This window comes from Arachis hypogaea, chromosome 8 (genome assembly GCF_003086295.3).
Source record: "Arachis hypogaea cultivar Tifrunner chromosome 8, arahy.Tifrunner.gnm2.J5K5, whole genome shotgun sequence".
In the NCBI taxonomy this organism is placed as follows: Eukaryota; Viridiplantae; Streptophyta; class Magnoliopsida; order Fabales; family Fabaceae; genus Arachis; species Arachis hypogaea.
The window spans coordinates 41,450,988-41,461,349 of NC_092043.1; the positions used below are offsets into that span (position 1 = coordinate 41,450,988).

A 10,362-nucleotide genomic window follows, 5' to 3' on the forward strand; every position below is an offset into this window, starting at 1 on the left:
TCTCTTTAAAACAATTGATAGGTCTTCTGTTTACGAAAAATTCTTTGAAAAAGTAGTGTTGAAGCCACAAGGAAGAGTAGGAAGAGGAATAAAAATAATTAATCACAATGATAACAGTAACAACGAACCAATTAGAAATAACATCAATCAGCAACACCATCACCACAATTATCCAGATAATAATAATCAAAAGAAGGAAATTAACGATATTGTTGTTAACGATGGTGAGGATGGAAGAATTCAGAGCTTTCCTTACAAGAAAAATAGGCTGTACACATATTCAAAGTGTATAGCGATGTTCGAAACATCACAAAAGTTTGCAATTCATATAAGTTCTCACTACAAGCATAAGAGTAAGGTTGAGAGAATGAAGAGACAAATGGCCAAAATGATGCGTAGAAGCAAAAAAATGGCCATCATTGAACATCAGCAACAACATATCAAAAATTTTAGAGGAGGAAGAAGTTATGCTTTGCAGATGAACGTGGAAAATTAAGCCTATCATACAAATGCATATCCTCCTCCTCCTCCAAAATTCTTGATATGTTGTTGCTGATGTTCAAGGATGGCCGTTTTTTTGCTTCTACGCATCATTTTGGCCATTTGTCTCTTCATTCTCTCAGCCTTACTCTTTGGCTTGTAGTGAGAACTTATATAAGCCACAAACTATTGTGATGTTTCGAACATCACCATACAATTTGAACATGTGTACGGCCTATTTTTCTTGTAAGGAAGGCTCTGGATTCTTCTATCCTCACCATCGTTAACAACAACATCGTCAATTACCTTCTTTTGATTATTATTATCTAGATCATTGTGGTGATGGTGTTGCTGATTGATGTTGTTTCTAATTGATTCGTTGTTACTGTTATCATTGTGATTAACTATTCTTATTCCTCTTTCTACTCCTCCTTGTGGCTTTAACACTACTTTCTCAAAGAATTTTTCATAAACAGAAGACTCATCAATTGTTTTAAAGAGAAAATCATTATCATACCTTTTGAGATTTTGTTGTGTCTAAATCAGACTCTTCTTCGTTGGACATGTATATTCAACTTGATGAGTTTTTCGCATCTCTTTTGCTGCATGATCACTCATACTTGCACCTCTGGATGATGATGATGATGATGATGATGCATGATGAATGAAATCGGGATTCACATCATCATTATTATCATATCCACCTGTTCTCTTCTCTTTCAACTTTTGATTCAGGTTAAGTTGGTTAATCCTACTCATTGGGTTTCTATTATTACTACCAATTATTGTTAATGGGTGGTGCAGTCCTATGATAGTGGTGGTAGTGTCATCACAAGCAGAATTGGAAGAAAGAGTTAAAAGAGTAACGTTAAAACTCTTGATAGCACCATCATTACCAATGTTATTTTCTTGGTTGGGGCTATAAAAGTCACGAGATTTGGGCATGAAGCTGGAGAAAAAAAAATTGAAATTCAGGGTTAAAGCAAATGGTATCATGGAAAAGGTGCATTGTACCAAGTTAATTATTAAGATCGCTTTTATACCACTATAATATTATTTTATTAGATATAAACTATGTTCACACATATTCTTTTATATTTATTTTGAGTTTAATATATCCCAAGAGTGTGGATCATGTAAGAGAGACGATCTAGTTAAAATTATTGCTATTGTTGCTATTTTTTATTACATTGGTTGTTCTTCTGATTTCATTGTTGCTGCTAATATTGCAACAAAGAAGAAGAAAAAGAAAAAGAGATGTTGTTGTAATGGAGAAGTAGGAAACTAAGTATTTTGGTGAAGAAGGAGAATGGTATTTTGGTCCGAATGATGTTTTTAAAACTAAGTTAAACCTTAGGGACGATTTTGTATGCAAAAAAAGATTGGAGATGAAAAAAATTTTCAACCTATATCTTAGAAATAAAAATCATATTTAACCCTTATTATTATTAGACCGGACTATTCAATCGATTTGGTTGGTTGGATTAATCGGGTTACCACACCCGCTTACGCTCCAACATGAATAAAAATAAAAATAAACACTAAAATTGGGCTCAAGAATTTGATTATGGACTTATTATCGGTGTTTTAGTTGGAAACAGGTATAGTGAGTGTATTTACAATTTGGTGGACGTGTCAAATTCAAGCTCCAACACGCGGGGCGTGTTACATGTAGCACGTGAGGGGACGTGATTGACACGTGTCAAAGTCTGCTTGGTTTGGTCTGTAACACATGGGGGGCATGCTAAGTCAGCACGCAGGGGGCGTGCTGACACGTGGCGAAGTCTGCTTGATTGGATTTGCAGCACTTGGGGGGCGTGCTGACTCAGCACGCATGGGGTATGTTGACACATGGCACACTCTGATTGGCTGATGAGGTTAGGGGTGGCAATGGGGTGGGTTTTTACTCTACCCGACCCCGCCCCGCTCAACGAAACCCCGTATCGAACCCGCCCCGCCTCTACCCGCGGGTAGTAAAATGTTAAACCCTAACCCGTCCCTGCGGGTACCCGTCCCGCCCCTACCCGCCCCTATAATTATTAAATCCAAAAAATAAAATAAAATTTTAAAAATTATATAACTATTATTTATATACATAACATAAATTAAAGTAAAAATTTAAATATGATACAATATTATTAATCATTTTACTAATTATTTTATATATATCTTACATATATTATATATTAAAAATATATATTTATATATCTATTATATATACCGGGACGGGTAGGGGCAGATTCAACCTAAACCTGACCCCGCCCCGCGCCGCCCAAGAACCCGCCCCGTTAAAACCCGCCCCGGTGCGGGTGCGGGTAATTACCCGCCCCGAACGGGTATGGGCGGGGTGGGTACCCGCGGGTTCGGGTAGTGTTGCCACCCCTAGATGAGGTAACACGTGGAGGGCGTGCTGAGTGCTCCCCTCTATATAAGGCAAAGTTCAATACCATTTTCATTACGAAGAAGAGTGTTCTTTGAGAGTTTTTTAGTGTGATGGTAGTGTAATGGAGGATACCACAAACTTGGTAGTGTATCACAACGGTGAGATTATACGGAATACTCATGAGGGAGAGAAGTTTGTGTGTCAGAATCTATTTTTGTTTGTGATTCCATGCACCATGACATTAACGGAGCTTCAGAATAATCTCTGTCAAAATATGGAGAATGGTATGTTTAGGAGAGTGAGCAGTACTGTGTACCAGAATCTAGTTGTAGTTTTTGGTGGTCTAATACAGTTTGATATTATGCTGATCATTGACGAAGAAAGTATGCAGAATATGTTCTAAATTTATCAATAGACTCAGATGCAACAACAACAGATTGAGTTGTATGTTAAGTTCGAAAACGTAGAGGCAAATGGGATTCAAAATAATTTAGATATAAAAGATGATAGTGTTGTAGTGTACGAAGGAATGAAAAGTGACAGCGAATAGGACTTCGAAGACACTTATGAAGCCGGCGACGAAAATGAGGATGGTGATGTGGGAGTTTAGGCAGCAGCGGAGAATGTAGTGGTTCATCCCTCAGTTAGGGAACTGACGAATGTTCCACCTTTTATGTGTAACTTAGATCTTAACGCCATGCATGTACCAAATTTTCTGGTGGCTGTTTTACATAATAAGAAAACGGCTCAAACACTGCATACTGAGGTGGACCCTGAGGTGCTGATGGCTGTGGTGGATGCTGAGGAACATGCTCTGACAATCTCAGCAGATGTCGGTACGAACCCACGTACCATTCCTGGTACTCCACCGACGGTCTAAAGTCCCAAGTCGGAAGAGGGTACAGATCCCACAACTAAGTGTTTCGCCGGTTGCCCCGTTCCTCTATCCATCCCCATGTAAAACTGTCCAGTCATGAAGTTACACTCCGCGAAGAGTGATGTAATGCTGCGCTAGTGGAATGTCTCTTGCTACTACTGGGGTGGTTGTACATACCCAAACTCACGCATCACTCAGTTCGCAGGGTGCCATTCGACACACTCAAACGATAATAACGGAGCAACGATGTCATACACCTCAAGGTGTTCATGTAACTCCTCGGGTATGATCAATCCTTCGTACGGCCGCCACTCAAACTACCACATATTATTAGAAAATTAGAACCCTAATACAAATGTTTGGAAATGGGAATCACACAAACCCTAAATATTTACCTCATCCATGTAGTATATATCCTGCCTAAATCTTGCTGCAGTCTTTGATAACCACGCTGTAGTCCATGCCGAATGACTCCACCTAAAACGTGGTTTATTGATAAAAAGTCACTGTAAGTAAAATATGTATCGTGAATATAATGCAGGACTAAAATAAGAACTGTTACCTCATGGCAACTGGTATCTCAACCGGTGGAAGGGTCTGTCTCGGTATGGGCGCAATACATGATACTCGCTCCCATGCCCAAACTAACAACATTTTAAGAAGGCCATCTATCTTCTTAGTATCATACCGTTATGCACGGCATAATGCCCTGTAAAGATGCGCGAGACCTGCTGACCCCAACTATAAGTATGGATCCGCTCGAAATCGCGAAGCAACGGTAGATACTTCGCGTGAGCATATGCGGTCCACTTATTTGTGAATAGAGTCGAACCCAACAAACAAAAAATTTGTCATTTGACGTATTTCTTAATAGACTCCTCAATGTCCACTGGCTCTGCATCTCTGATACGCCGAACCCAACCCAACTTTATATAAGATTTAGAAGAATTACTAACATTCTAACAACCGGTTTGCAACCGAATATCGCGATGTTCTGCCTCTGCAAGAAGTCGCTACTACTATCTGTCCACCCACTCACAAACTCTCCACCAATGGGTAGGCCAAATATATGAGCAACATCTTCCAGTATCACAGTAACCTCACCCACCGGCAATACAAATGTGTGAGTTTCTGGCCTCCATCTTTCCACCAGAGCAGCTAATAAGGGGTAAAATCCTTTTATCACCCCAATCCTAGAAACGTGGTAGAATTCCGTTGAGCATAAGTAGTTTTCGACCATCAGATTCCACGTCTTCGATGAATCCAGTTTACAAACCATCAAATTCCTGTTAGGCTGGTTCAACAAAAATATATTTATTAGTTTAAATAAATAATAATTATCACAAATAAATATTTATTTATAATGCTAATTGACAGCAATATAAATATTGTTATCTCTAATCATAATAAAAAAACATTTATTTCTTTAAATATTATAAATAAATATTTATATTTTTTAAAAAATAATTAAATATAAATAATTTTTTTTTGAAATTAAATAAAATATTTTGCTAATATTTATTTATTAAATGTACATAAAAATAATTCCATTATAACAAAAAAATTCAAAAAAATATATATTCACATTTATATAAAAAAATATTCATAAATTACAAAAAAAATAATATTAACAATACTATATTTTTATATGATATTAACAATAACAAAAATTTTAAAAATTTAAATACATAAAAAAATAAAATTTATCAACTTACATATATTAGATTATCCAAATAATAGATAATATGATCTTCGAGTGTTGTATAATATACGTACCATTTTTAATCACTACAAATTAATAATTTTTTTTCTTTCAACACACTACTCACACTACTACTATCAACACACTGCTAACACTAACACTCTCTTCTTCTTTCTCGGTGAGATTATTTTTTCTCCACACTCTTCTTTTTTTTTTATTCTAACACTAATACAGAAGCAGCCTCACTATCATGCATGAAATGGTCACAAAGTTAACAAATTTATAGAGCTTGTTTCGTCGCTGATTACCGGAGTGGAGGGCTGTCCCCTGCATGCAGACCACCTACAACACGTCCCCTCCGTGTTGCTGCAATCTTTCTTGAAATCGCGCCAAAACCTGCAACACTTCACGGACTCCAGGGCTACACGCCCCCGAGGTGTTGGTAGGGTACTGCCACCTGCCACTATTCGTCACATCATCACGCCCCCTGTGTATTGTTGGAGAGCTGCCACGCCTCTGATAGATCCTGTCATCACGCCTTCTGCATGTTGAATCTAACATTCACATCCCAGCAAAATACCTCCTTCCTCAATATCGAGCAAAAACACTCCTGTGTAGGCCATATAAAAAATAATTTCTGCTAAAATTGATTTCAGAATATTTAGTATTTACAAAATTTTATTTTTTAAAAATCTTAAAAAATTGATTCTATTATATAAATTAATTTTTTTATTATTTTAAAAGAGAATTGATTTATTTTAAATATATATTTTTTAAACTTAGATATCCTATAATAAAATTTATTAAAAATTAATTTGCCAAATAAATTTATTAAAAATTTTATTAAAAGTAGAGGGAAATTAATTTGTTTGACAAAAGTCATTTTTAAAAAAATTGGAGAATTAAAACTTATTAAGGACTAAAATATTTAATTTAAAATTGTTTAGAAAACTATTTAGGCAATTATTGCAAGAATAACCTGGGAGATCCAAATCAATAACAATAATCTCGATAAAAATCGATGAATTCATTATTCATCAATTAATCTATAATAAACAAGACCATAAAACCCATATTCAATACTCATGAAAGAAAAGAAAATATACAAATAAAAATCTGTTGTATTGAAATTGAGTATGTGATCCTTCGTTAGGAATTAGAATAAAGAGCCGCTTAGAAGTTAGAACTAATAATAAAGACTCATCAATGAAAAACAAATCTTGCACGGTTATACAGAATAAAGAATGATATAAACGCTTCCGCCGTCAGCTGATTCCTCCTTGAGATTTCCGCCGTCAGCACCAGTGGCTCCGCCTTGGGATTGGTTGCCGTTGTTGTCGGAGTGCAGCGGAGGGTGGTAGAACTTGCGCCCTGTATGGGAGCAATTGGAGTAGGACCTCCAGGCAATCCTCACGCCTTGGTCTAAAATCTCCACAAACTTCCCCATAATAAATAATAGTAATACCTAATCTCTGAAGTGAAAAATAAAATAAAGAATAAAAAATAAAAAATAAAAAACAGTACCTCTATTAATAAAAAATAAAAAACACTACCTCTATTCCTTTTTTTTTTTTTCCTCTCAAGAGTTTCTTGGAGGAAAGTGGAACGGAAATGGGAAAGCAAAAGGAAGAAGAAGAAAAAAAGAGGTGTTATAAGAAGATGAAAGACATCTAAGTATGTGAGAGAGATTGTTGGAATGAGAATCAGCGAATTTGTGTGAGGGAGAGAGCGAGCGGCGGCGAGGCGTATATATAGGTGGGTTTTAATTTGAGGGGTTATTTCCAGCCTGTTTCTTGTCTGTGTGGACTTTCTCTTTGTTGGATTTCCTATTTCCAGCATAATTGGTAATTGACTTGGAACGATGCCGTTTTGACTACTTAGTTGTCCCATCAGTCAGTTGGAACCGCGTTTTGTTTCCACGCCAAGAATTTGGTGGCCCTCTCTAAAAAGGCAAGTGACCTTTTCACAATATTCATAAAAAATTGTCTCATGTTATATTTTATTAAATTACAATTTTATTTCTTATTTTTAACTTTTACCGTGAAGGCTTATTTTTCGTGTGAAATTTATAATTAAAAATCGTTAGATAATAATTTAATTAAATATATTAAATTATTTATTAATTTTTAATCATTAATTTTATAGAAGAGAATTTTCTATGAGTTCTTAACAATTTTTATTCTTTTATACTTTTGTAGTATCTTATTAGATTTGTTTTTAGTAAGTTCAAATATTTTTGGATAATAATTTAATTTTTATTTTTTTATACTTTTATAATTAATTTACTAATAGAGTAAAAATAATGATATTTAATTATATTAGTACATGGTGTGTTATCTACATATGTGAATCTGTATGTTTAGTGATCTACAAAATGTAAGTCACTTTTGGTATAGAAGGACAAATCAAATAATGTGTCCCATGTCTCTTGTATGCAGACAAGACCAGTCGATTGACTATCTTAGAACTACCCAAACACGACCTGCGTTTGGCAGGTGGGCAGAAGCAAATCGCAAGTTGTGATTGATAAGGTGCATGACTGCATGTCCGACACATGTTGGAGGAGAAAGCTGGAGGGGTCTTTATAACCATGGTTCTGAAAACCGAATTGGACCGGCCGGTTCAACCAGAAAAATCAGAAACCGGTCACCTAGTCGGTCCGGGTAAGGTCGGAAATCGTTTTGCAAAAAACCGGTGAAAAACCGATTGAACCGACGGTTAACCAGTGAACCGGGAGAACCGTTCGATATTTTAGCAGTTTTTAGTTTGGATATTAAATTTCAAAACGGCGTCGTTTTGAAGAAAAAAAAAGAGAAGCTAAAGTGCTAAACGCACGAACCCTAATCCTAATCTCAGTTTCAACTCTCAACTCTCAACTCTCACACTCTCACAAGAGACACCATAGCCACCACGGGCAGATCCACTGTCGCATAGCCACCCACGATGGAGCAGCCCCTCGTCGTCGTCGTCGTCGAGCTCCTCTCCTCCATCGTCGTCGCCAAGCTCGCCTCCTCCATCGTCGCCCTTACTCGCCACCGGTAATACTCTGCCTTCCAACCCTAACTTTCTCAGTCACTCTTCAACCTTCTTCCTCTAAAGTACAAACACCACCGTCACCTCCAACAAACGCCGGAGCAAAGCATCACCGTCGCGGGTCGAAGGTCACCGTCGCGTCCGGGTCAAAGGTCGCCGTCCCGCGGTGAGTACTGAGTAGTCAATACTTCAATCTTTTCCTTCTTTCAATTAATTTCGTTTATTTGGTGATAAAACTGTATGAATTGGACAGATTTGAGTTCATGGTTCTTGTTCTATTTTTCAAATCTTTTCCTTCTTCTGAGTTCTTATTCATGGGTTCTTGTTCTGTTTTTCAATTAATTTTTTTATTTTGTTAATTATTCTTGTTTTGTTTTTCAATTTTGTTTATTTTGAATTTTGGTATATAAATTCAATTCTGCTATGTTGGATTTGGCTATATTGAGTTTTGTTTATTTCTGCTCTGTTGAATACTACTTTGTTGAATTTTGGGGTTTAAAGTTTAAATTCAATTCTGCTCTGTTAATTATGTTGAATGAATGTCGTATGAGTTATATGGATTGATATATTATTCTGGATTCTAGATTACTGTCATTTTGAATTTAGATGGAACAGCGACAAAATGATTAGCAACTACAACATAATTCTGTGGGCATCTTCAAGGCTAGAAATTATGGAATTAGCCCTCTCTAGTTGCTTGTTGAGAACCATTATATTTTGATTGACTTCATTTAGTGATTTTGTTCAGGTTCACTTTTCTTGTCAATTTGAATTAATTCTTTTAAAATAATTTTGTTAATTTTTTGTTGTACTTATTAATTTTGTTGATTGTTAATTGTTGATTTAATTGTCTAATTGTTTGGATTCTAACTTCTGAATTTGTTTTTTGAACTTTTGATGCCGAATGTAATTGATAATTTTCTGTTTTGAAATTTTGGTGCTGCACGTATTCTTTGCTTCTTGATGTCATTAGAAATTCTGTAAATCTGTTCAACAATCAATATTTAATTTGTGTAAATTTGTGTTTCTAAATTGTAGTTGTTACTAATTACAAATTTTTATTTTTGAAGATAGAACAACTAGATAGTGATCAAGCATTACATATATTAATTTTTAATAATTTTATTTAATATGTAATTAAACCGGTTGAATCCCGATCGGACCATTAAACCAGTGAACCAATTGTCTTACCGGTTCATTGACCGGTTCGGTTTTCGCAACCTTGTTTATAACGCAAAACGCAAATTAGGAGGGGGAGTAAACTTGTTTCACTTTGGTGAAAGTTTGTGGTTTTTGATTTTTAGAAGAATCATATTTTTCATCAACAATGTTTTTAGGTGTCTTAATATATAATTTAAGAGTTTCAGAGGTATATTTATTTTTAAGACTTATAGAAAAGTTTGGATAACAATTGAAAAATATTAGACCACCATGACAATTATTTTCTAGTGTAGCAATTAGTGAATCTCTAAATTTTTTTAATCTTGTATTTCGTAGAATCATTAGAATAGGTATATTGATTTCTAGCTAAAGTTAGGCTTGACTGCTACTTGAATAAGTTCTATATGAATAAAATTATAACCTTTTTCTTTGTGTTTTTTTTTTTAGTTTTTCTTCTTTTAGGATGTTTATAATATGGTTAGTACTAAGTTATGGGTAGCTATATTATAACATATGTATTTCATTATCTCTTTCTTCCCAAAACGCTTATCTTTTATAGACTTTGTTTTTACTTATAATGAGTACAGACCAATTATAAAACTTTTCTTCTAATTTTATTACTTGTAATTCTGATGATGAACTTATATAGTTTCATTAACATTACTTCTTACTATCATTGAACTATTCTTTCCTTTGTTTAATTCAGTTAAAGTTCTTAAAATTCGA

General features: G+C 35.1%; 2 long non-coding RNA genes across 2 annotated transcripts; both read right to left on the reverse strand.

The window, feature by feature from the left end:
• Window positions 1–3,195: 3,195 nt before the first annotated feature.
• LOC114924327 (uncharacterized) lies at window positions 3,196–5,890 on the reverse strand. The gene is made up of 4 exons (XR_003811456.2): window positions 5,751–5,890; window positions 4,303–5,034; window positions 4,136–4,217; window positions 3,196–4,057 (listed from the first exon to the last, which is right to left on the reverse strand). It is a non-coding gene; the product is annotated as an uncharacterized lncRNA (long non-coding RNA).
• Window positions 5,891–6,543: 653 nt separating this feature from the next.
• Window positions 6,544–7,245, reverse strand: LOC140174859 (uncharacterized). The gene is made up of 2 exons (XR_011864862.1): window positions 6,996–7,245; window positions 6,544–6,914 (listed from the first exon to the last, which is right to left on the reverse strand). It is a non-coding gene; the product is annotated as an uncharacterized lncRNA (long non-coding RNA).
• Between the last annotated feature and the right edge of the window lie 3,117 nt (window positions 7,246–10,362).